The sequence below is a fragment of the Musca vetustissima genome, unplaced genomic scaffold, assembly GCF_032173495.1.
Source record: "Musca vetustissima isolate MV318-11 ecotype Yass unplaced genomic scaffold, APGP_CSIRO_Mvet_v1 utg31019, whole genome shotgun sequence".
NCBI classification, from domain to species: Eukaryota; Metazoa; Arthropoda; class Insecta; order Diptera; family Muscidae; genus Musca; species Musca vetustissima.
The window spans coordinates 151,912-161,125 of NW_026879417.1; positions in this window are offsets into that span (position 1 = coordinate 151,912).

Below are 9,214 nucleotides of genomic sequence, written 5' to 3' on the forward strand. Positions count from 1 at the left end.
TCAGCTCGCCTATAGAGACTCCCTGCTTCAGCTCGCCTATAGAGGCTCCCTGCTTCATCTCCCCCTTAAAGGCTCCCTGCTTCAGCTCGCCTATAGAGGCTCCTTGCTTCAGCTCGCCTATAGAGACTCCTTGCTTCAGCTCGCCTATAAAAGCATCCTTCAGCTCGCCTATAAAGGCTCCCTTCAGCTCGCCTATCAAGGCTCCTTTCGCTCGACTCCTTGGCCTCAGCTCCTCTAAAATTCTCTACTTTATTCTCTGTGTCGATTTTCCCAGCTTTTAGTTCGCTTCCCATCAAAAATCTAATTTTATTAGTTAGTCACTCTGGCGGCTGTCTCACTCACTCACTACCACTTCTATTGTTGTATTCATAGTTGTTGTTGTTGCTGTTTTTCAACTGTGTGGTTTGAAGGTGATTTCAAAATCTGTGTGGGATTCTAATGGTAATGTTATTTAATGCTGCTGGTACTGATGGTGGTGGTAGTGCCGCTGCCTTGGCTTGGCTTCTTCCCCACTAGACCAGATAGCTAGAAACATGGTTTCATATTCCGCCTCTGTTGAGGAGACTTCCTCCCACCCTTTTAGGTTTTAATGGCTTTCAACAAGTTGCGTTAGATTTTTTGTTGGCTGTCCCTCCGTCCGACCATCCATCCACCTTTTCATACCTTCATCATCCACTGTCCCTCCATTAGAGCCTGAGTGCTTTTTTAAAAACAGGTTTTTTGTTGTTGTTTTTGGTTTTTTAAGGTGTCTAAACTAACCAACCAACGAACGAAACAGTGACTAAGTCTAACACACGAGTCACAATTTTTATTTTATAATACAAGCTTCGTATTTGTTTGTGGTTTCGAAAAAGGAACTTAGAAATGACATATTTTTGGGAAAGGGTGGTGGAGGGGAAGGGAGCCTACCTCTCGACTGAAGTCAAAGTCTATTTTTATCCGATCCCCTCAAAATGAAAACAAAAACACCAAGACACGAAGAATACCATGAATGAATTCCATTCAAGTCAATACGGAGGTGAAGATGAAGAAGAATTCGAAGCAGAAGATTTGGTGCTGACGATGTTGGTTGGTATTGATTTCTCTATGTTGGCCAATAACAGAACCAACAACAATAACATTAATACTTATTTAATAACCATGACTTGGCTTTGAATTATTGCTGCTGGCGGCGATGATGTTAGTGGTGGCGGCATCTTCGTCTTAACCTGTGAAAGTTCTCAAAGTTTTTTTTGTTGTTGGTGTTGCTGCTTTTTTCATTTTTGTGGAAGAACAGATGTGCCAAGGTTGCAGCATTGCGTGTCAACAAATGCAACAGGTGTCTACTTCGTTCTCTCTTGCTAAGTTCTTTGATGTGGAACACAAGGTGATTTAGAGTTTGAAGTAGCTCTAAGGAGAAAAATGCTTTGCTAATTAGCTGAACGGAGGAATTTAAGGAATTTTTAATTCCTTTGTTCATTCCTTTAGAATTTAGACACTTGGGAAGAAAAAAAAATACTGAAGGAAGATCTAAGGAAATTCATGAAAATGGAATGGAATGTAGAGCTATGTAGTTGTATAAAGACTACCAAAGTTTTTTTTATATATAATTTTAAATGTGTATCTTCATTTCTGAAGAAAAATTTTATGTTCTGATGGTCAACAGGCTCCCTACTTCAGCTCGCCTATAAAGGCTTCCTACTTCAGCTCGTCTGTAAATGCTCCCTGCTTCAGCTCACCTATACAGGCTCCCTGCTTCAGCTCACCCTCTAAAGGCTCCCTGCTTCAGCTCGCCTATAGAGGCTCCCTGCTTCAGCTCGCCTATAGAGGCTCCCTACTTCAGCACGCCTATAAAGGCTCCCTACTTCAGCTCGCCTGTAAAGGCTCCCTGCTTCAACTCACCTATAAAGGCTCCCTGCTTCAACTCGCCTATAAAGGCTCCCTACTTCAGCTCGCCTATACATGCTCCCTACTTCAGCTCACCTATAAAGGCTCCCTACTTCAGCTCGCCTACAAAGGCTCCCTACTTCAGCTCGCTTATAAAGGCTCCCTACTTCAGCTCCCCTATAAAGGCTCCCTACTTCGGCACGCTTATAAAGGCTCCCTACTTCGGCACGCTTATAAAGGCTCCCTACTTCAGCTCCCTTATAAAGGCTCCCTACTTCAGCTCGCCTATAAAGTCTCCCTAATTCAGCTCGCCTATGAAGGCTCCCTGCTACAGCTCGCCTATAGAGGCTCCCTACTTAACGGCGCCTATAAAGGCTCCCTACTTCAGCTCGCCTATAAAGGCTCCCTACTTTAGCTCGCCTATAAAGGCTCCCTACTTCAGCTCGCCTACAAAGGCTCCCTGCTTCAGCACGCCTATAAATGCAACCTTCTTCAGCTCACCTATAAAGGCTCCCTGCTTCAGCACGCTTATGAAGGCTCCCTACTTCAGGTCGCCTATAAACGCTCCCTACTTAACGTCGCCTATAAAGGCTCCCTACTTCAGTTCGCCTATAAAGGCTGCCTGCTTCAGCACGCCTTTAAAGGTCCCTACTTCAGCTCGCCTTTAAAGGCTCCCTACTTCAGCTCGCCTATAAAAGCTCCCTACTTCGGCACGCTTATAAAGGCTCCCTACTTCAGCTCGCCTATAAAGCCTCCCTACTTCAGCACGCTTATAAAGGCTCCCTACTTCAGGTCGCCTATAAAGGCTCCCTACTTAACGTCGCCTATAAAGGCTCCCTACTTCAGCTCGCCTATAAAGGCTCCCTACTTCAGCTCGCCTGTAAAGGCTCCTTACTTCAGCTCGCCTAAAAAGGCTCCCTGCTTCAGCACGCCTATAAATGCTCCCTGCTTCAGCTCACCTATAAAGGCTCCCTGCATCAGCTCACCTATAAAGGCTCCCTGCTTCAGCACGCTTATAAAGGCTCCCTACTTCAGGTCGCCTATAAACGCTCCCTACTTAACGTCGCCTATAAAGGCTCCCTACTTCAGCTCGCCTATAAAGGCGCCCTACTTCAGCTCGCCTATAAAGGCTCCCTACTTCAGCACGCCTATAAAGGCTCCCTATTTCAGCTCGTCTATAAAGGCTTCCTACTTCAGCTCGCCTATAAAGGCTCCCTACTTCAGCACGCCTATAGAGGCTCCCAGCTTCAGCTCGCCTACAAAGGCTCCCTACTTCAGCTCGCCTATAAAGGCTCCATACTGCAGCTCGCCTATAAAGGCTCCCCATTTCAGCTCGCCTATAAAGGCTCCCTACTTCAGCACGCCTATAAAGGCTCCCTATTTCAGCTCGTCTATAAAGGCTTCCTACTTCAGCTCGCCTATAAAGGCTCCCTACTTCAGCACGCCTATAGAGGCTGCCTGCTTCAGCTCGGCTATAGAGGCTCAGCAAATATGCCTTAATCCGGAAGTCAAATTACAGTTATTTCCATAAATTTTACTAATGAATTCCGGAGGCAGATCACATTATTTCTATTAGAAATTCTTTTTCGGGAAGATCAGTAGAATCGTTCTCTCGAAAGTCGGATGAGGAGGATTTAATAGAAAATTTACAAGGTATACAAGAAGACTTAGCAATCGTTTATATAGAGAAGGAACGAGATTTTCTATACGAAGAATAGCTAGAAGCTGTGGAAAGAATACCTCGAAGTCTGCTATAGAAACAAGAGAATGAAGACATTTTGGAAGAAATCATACAATTTGTTGTAAGGAAACTTCCTATTCAATGAGGATCCTAAATACAAAATTAAAGTCAATTAGGTTGAAAAAATTGCTAATTTTTTGGTAGGAAGTTTGTCTACTTGATGAGAACTCTAGCCATTAAACATTCCCAAAATCAATAAAATACCGAATATTGATGAGCACGGTTATATGGAGGCTACCCGAAGAATTATACCAATATTGATAATTTTTGCTAGGAAGGTTTGCTATGACAAGAGAACATAAAGTAACAAAATAAGGCAATTCGATTGAAAACATTTCTAAAATCATAAATATAGCGAAAAGTTGGGAATACTGGCGTACCCTAAAGGTGAAGCCATTACTAAAACGTGAACTCTTATACAAAGAAAAAAATTTAATGAATATTTTCAAAATTTCATTTATAGTTAATTTTTTCCATATTTTACATGTACCTCGCTTAGAATACAAGTTAGAATTCTTATAATTATGAGAAAGCCACTATTTTTTCCAAAAAATGTAAACAATTCATTAATATCACAACTTTTTTTCCTACTTCGTTCAACTTTACCACTATTTGCGTTCATTTGTTTCCACTCTCTCTCTCTCTCTCTTTCTCCTTCTCCCTTGTTTACCAAAAACAATTGTATTCCTGGTGTTGCAAAATTCGCATATATATTTTCCAAATTATTTCGATATAAATGCTAAATACAATGTATTAGATTGGGGTAGAAGTAATCTATTATTTTTATCAATATATATAAAAAAGTTGCGTTATAAGTGACTGACTGATCATCAACGCCCAGACGAAACGGCTGAAGCTAGAAACTTGAAATTTGGCATGTAGGTCGGGTTTGGTGCGTAGGCGTGTGGGGTTATTGGTATTTCATACTAAAAGGTACTAAAAGTTATCAACGTACGACCTTTGTAAAGCCACATAGCCTAATATGCCTGATGAGCCGCTTAACCAACGGCGAAACGCGTCGCATAATGGTGGGTACGTTGGTTCTTCCCCTGGCTTTCCTTTTCATTGCAAAACTGTGATCATCAAGCTTGTCTCGAAAGAGTATAAATACTCACTTAAAAATACACAAGTAATGCAAAAAATACCATAGAGAAATGCGGAGTTAGATCTGAGATTTTCTTAAACTATTGAAGATAAGAACAAATGTATACTTAGTCCAAAATTATAATGTGTACCTAAATTAATATTTATTTAACCATAAAAAAAATTCGCTAACAACGTAGTGGGCCTATGTTAGTATGAACTATAGGACTTTATTTAACATGCTTCGGAATATCCGATTTGGGCTAAATATGCACCGTTTTGATGTATGATTTGTTGCCATTTTAAAGGTAACATCATAATGCCTCTCTCATAGAAGTCCTGCTCCCTATTTGCAAAAATCTCTAGTAGTCGATTTTCACAATCCTCCCTAGATACCAATTTCTGATCATTAAAGAATTTGTTTGCAATGCAAGAAAAAGATTATAAACGCTTGGTGCCAAGTCCGGACTATATGGTGGATGCATAAAAACTTTCCAATCAAGCTCCCGAAAATTCTGGCGAATCACTGTAGATGTGTGTGGCCTAGCGTTGTCGTGGTGAAACACAACACCTCTCCTGTTGGCCAATTCTGGTCGTTTCTAATCAATTGCTATCTTCAAACGGTCCAGTTGTTGACAGTGGGGATCAGAATTTAGAACATGAATATAAAAATACGTCATTACATACCATACAGAAAAGAATTTAAATATAACCTAGAACCAGTTGCGTTTAAGGGGACCCCCCCCCCATTCTCGGAGAAAATTTTTTTTATTTAATTCGAATCTACACTAATTCAAGAATGTGCCTACAAAATTTCAAGTGAAAATCTCAAGAACTCTTGAAGATATAGCCGATTTATTCTGTCAGCATCAAGTGACGGCTAAAGGGCTTCTCAAACTTTAACCGCGTTTTTCTCTTTTGCGAATGGCAGGCACGATAACTCAAAAACTAATAACCCAATCGATTCCAAATTGTTACATGTTTCTCTGTGAGGATAAAGCCAATCGGTGAAGATCTTCCTTATTTTTTAACTTGGTTTTTGGTCAAAAATCGGTGATTTTCCAAAAATATTTTTTCAAAAGTCCGCCATTTTGTTAATTTTAGAGCGAAGTCAATAATCCTAGTTCATACGAGAGCCAGACATGTACTCTTTCTAACACCGTTGGAATTTTCGGATTCCGATGTTCCAGTCAGGAGTTATCATGCCCGCCATCAAAAATAAGGACTTTTCTTTAATTACAAAAAACAAGAACAAAGCAATAACAAATCCTTTTTGTAAATTATTTTCCTTCTCTTCAGTAGTGTTGGCGGTTTATTTGGGAAACCATTTGTATTTTGTTTTTGCAAAATAGTCAGGCTCAATCCCAGTTTGTTGTTTTTATAAAAAAAAACAACTACTTATTAGTGGGGAATGTATGGCATTGTTTGCCGAGAGGTAAGGCAGGGAAGACTAAAGTTTCGGAACACGCCACTGATCCTCATCAGTTCCCTTAGTTTTTTGTTGGGATATTCTCCCCAGAAGCTATTGCTTCAATACAAAAAACCTTTCATACCCAAAAGTCTCTTGTAACAAAGCGAAGTACTTAGCTGACCAACGACATAAACTGCATGCGAATTTCGCTGGTGCCTCACTTCGAGGTCAACAAGGCATTTACAAACAATTCCATATTCTTCTCTTTTAAATCTTCAAATATATATGTGCAAAGTTACAAACCTTAACAAGCACTGGTATTGATTTACCAGCCCATTGAAAATCTTGAAAAATTAAAATCGAGAATGGGTGGGGTTCCCTTAAGTCTAATAACAATTTTATTTCCACTCTTTTTATACCATTTTCACAGAATGGACCATAAGTAATTTTATCCCATCATCTTTAAAGAAATCTCCACATTACCGATCCTAGCAATTCCATGATTTACCTCAAGAAATTAAAAACAAAATCCTATGAAAAATGTATTTCAAATTGAAAACCACTTCATCAATTACCAACAACGAATTGGAGGAGCAGCTATCCTCCATCATCATCTTTTTTTTATTTTCAGATGGATCATTATTTAGATATGTTTGTAATTTCTCCAAATCGTTTAAATCATGACTCATCATTAGTCATTTTTTTCTACTTTTTCTTCTTGCTCATATTAGAGGAATTTTTTTTTTTGATTAATTACAAAACGATTTTGGTGTTAAGGCAACAAGCTGGGCCATCGCATTCACATTGCGGAACAGCTTCCATTTGTTTTATTTCGATTTTCGTTTGTGTTTTTATTGTGTTTATGTTAATGTTGTGTCTAATGATCCTGTAATTGTTTCTGTTTTGGTCGATTTTTTTTTATTTTCAAATAAAGGGGTAGTTGTTCGATTTTTAATTAGATTTTAAAATAACTTTTCCCATGGGTACATTTCACAAATTCTGGGGTACATGTGGTGGACGCCCCCATAAACAAAAAAAGATGATCTATATTTTTTGTTTTATTTTCGATGGAGTGTTAATCAGGGTGTGGATTTTTTTCATGTTGTTCTTCAAGAAGGAAATATTTGTAGAGGAAAGTGAAGGAGAGGGGAAGACTGAAGATTTTTTAATATTTATTAAATATATTTATTTTTTGAGATCCTAGGAAGGTCCTTCAGCAGATAATCTTAAGATTATATAACCATCCATAAGGAACTAAAGGTGTAGACGTTAATTACATGCAGTAACATCTCGCTAATCCGGATAATTGATTGCAGACCCCAATCCGAAAAGCTATATTTATACCCTACACAACTATGTTGTCAGGGTATTATAGCTTTGTGCAGCCCCAAAAGTTTGTAACGCCGCGAAATATTGGTCCTAGACCCACCTTTAAGTATACCGATCGTCATATCTCGACTAGCTGAGTCGATCTAGACATGAGTGTCCGTCCGTCCGTCCGTCTGTCCATTATAATTTGTAAACACGATACAGACCACAGTTATGGACCAATCTTCACGAAATTTTGCATGTAGGATGGGTTCTGGCCAATGAAGACCCCTATTGTTTTTGATAAAGATCGGTTAATATTTAGGGGATGAAATGGACGGTCTTTCTGGTCGCTCCAGAGGTCGCAGTTATGGTCCGAACATCGTGAAATTTTACATGGAGAAGGGGATCGGACCTAAGAATAAGCATGCCTGTTTTGATAAAGATCGGTCAATATTTAGCGGGTCAAATGGACCCTGACTTTTGTGTGAAAAATTACAAAATGTTTATTCTGGGACGTATATACTTGCTCCTGAAGGACATATACTCGAGATGTTGATAGTATGTCCAAGATAAGTTGTTGACCTTCAAATTGATACCAATGATATGGCTGTATGTACTCCGATGCGGGAGTTATACGTAATTAATTAAAGGTGACTATGTGCATATTATTACTATTACTCCATTAGAGGACGGAAATCTCGCGCTGATCGCTTTGAAATTGTACATGAAGTTCCGATTATGGTCAAGGACGACGCTTATAAATTTCGGTGAAGTTGATATTAAGCGATTTCAAACAAACTTGTCACAGGTTAGGTTATATTAATTTCAGAACGTTTTGTTCCTATTGGTTCTTGGTGCGTCAATTACTTAAAATCAATCTATAATAAAAGGGAGCTATATCTAAATCTGGACCGATTTTCACGAAACAACGCAGACATCACTCTAGGCTCAATTCAGTACGTTATGCCAAATTTCGTGCAAATCGAAGGATATATAGGGACTTTGGTGCACCATTTACATGAAATCGGACGAAACTATATATGGGAGCTATATCTAAATCTTGACCTATTTTCACGAAACTTGGCAGATATCATTCTAGGCCTAAATGATTAGGCTGTACCACATTTCGTGCAAATCAAAAGATATATAGGGACTTTGGGGCACCATTTACATGAAATCGGACGAAACTATATATGGAAGATATAAATAAATCAGGACCGATTTTCATGAAACTTGGCAGACATCATTCTGGGCTCAATTAAGTACCTTATGCCACATTTCGTGCAAATCGAAAGATATATAAGGACATTAGGGCACCATTTACATGAAATCGGACGAAACTATATATGGGAGCTATATCTAAATCTGGACAGATTTTCTCGAAACGTGGCAGACATCATTCTGGACTCAATTAAGTACGTTATGCCAAATTTCGTGCAACTCGAAGGATATATAGGGACTTTGGTGCACCATTTACATGTAATCGGACGAAGCTATATATGGGAGCTATATCTAAATCTGGACCGATTTTCTCGAAACTTGGCAGACATCACTCTAGGCTTAATTCAGTACGTTATGCCAAATTTCGTGCAAATCAAAAAATATATAGGGACTTTGAGGCACTATTTACATGAAATCGGACGAAACTATATATGGGAGCTATATCTAAATCTGGACCGATTTTCTGGAAACTTGGCAGACATCATTCTGGACTCAATTAAGTACGTTATGCCAAATTTCGTGCAACTCGAAGGATATATAGGGACTTTGGTGCACCATTTACATGTAATCGGACGAAGCTA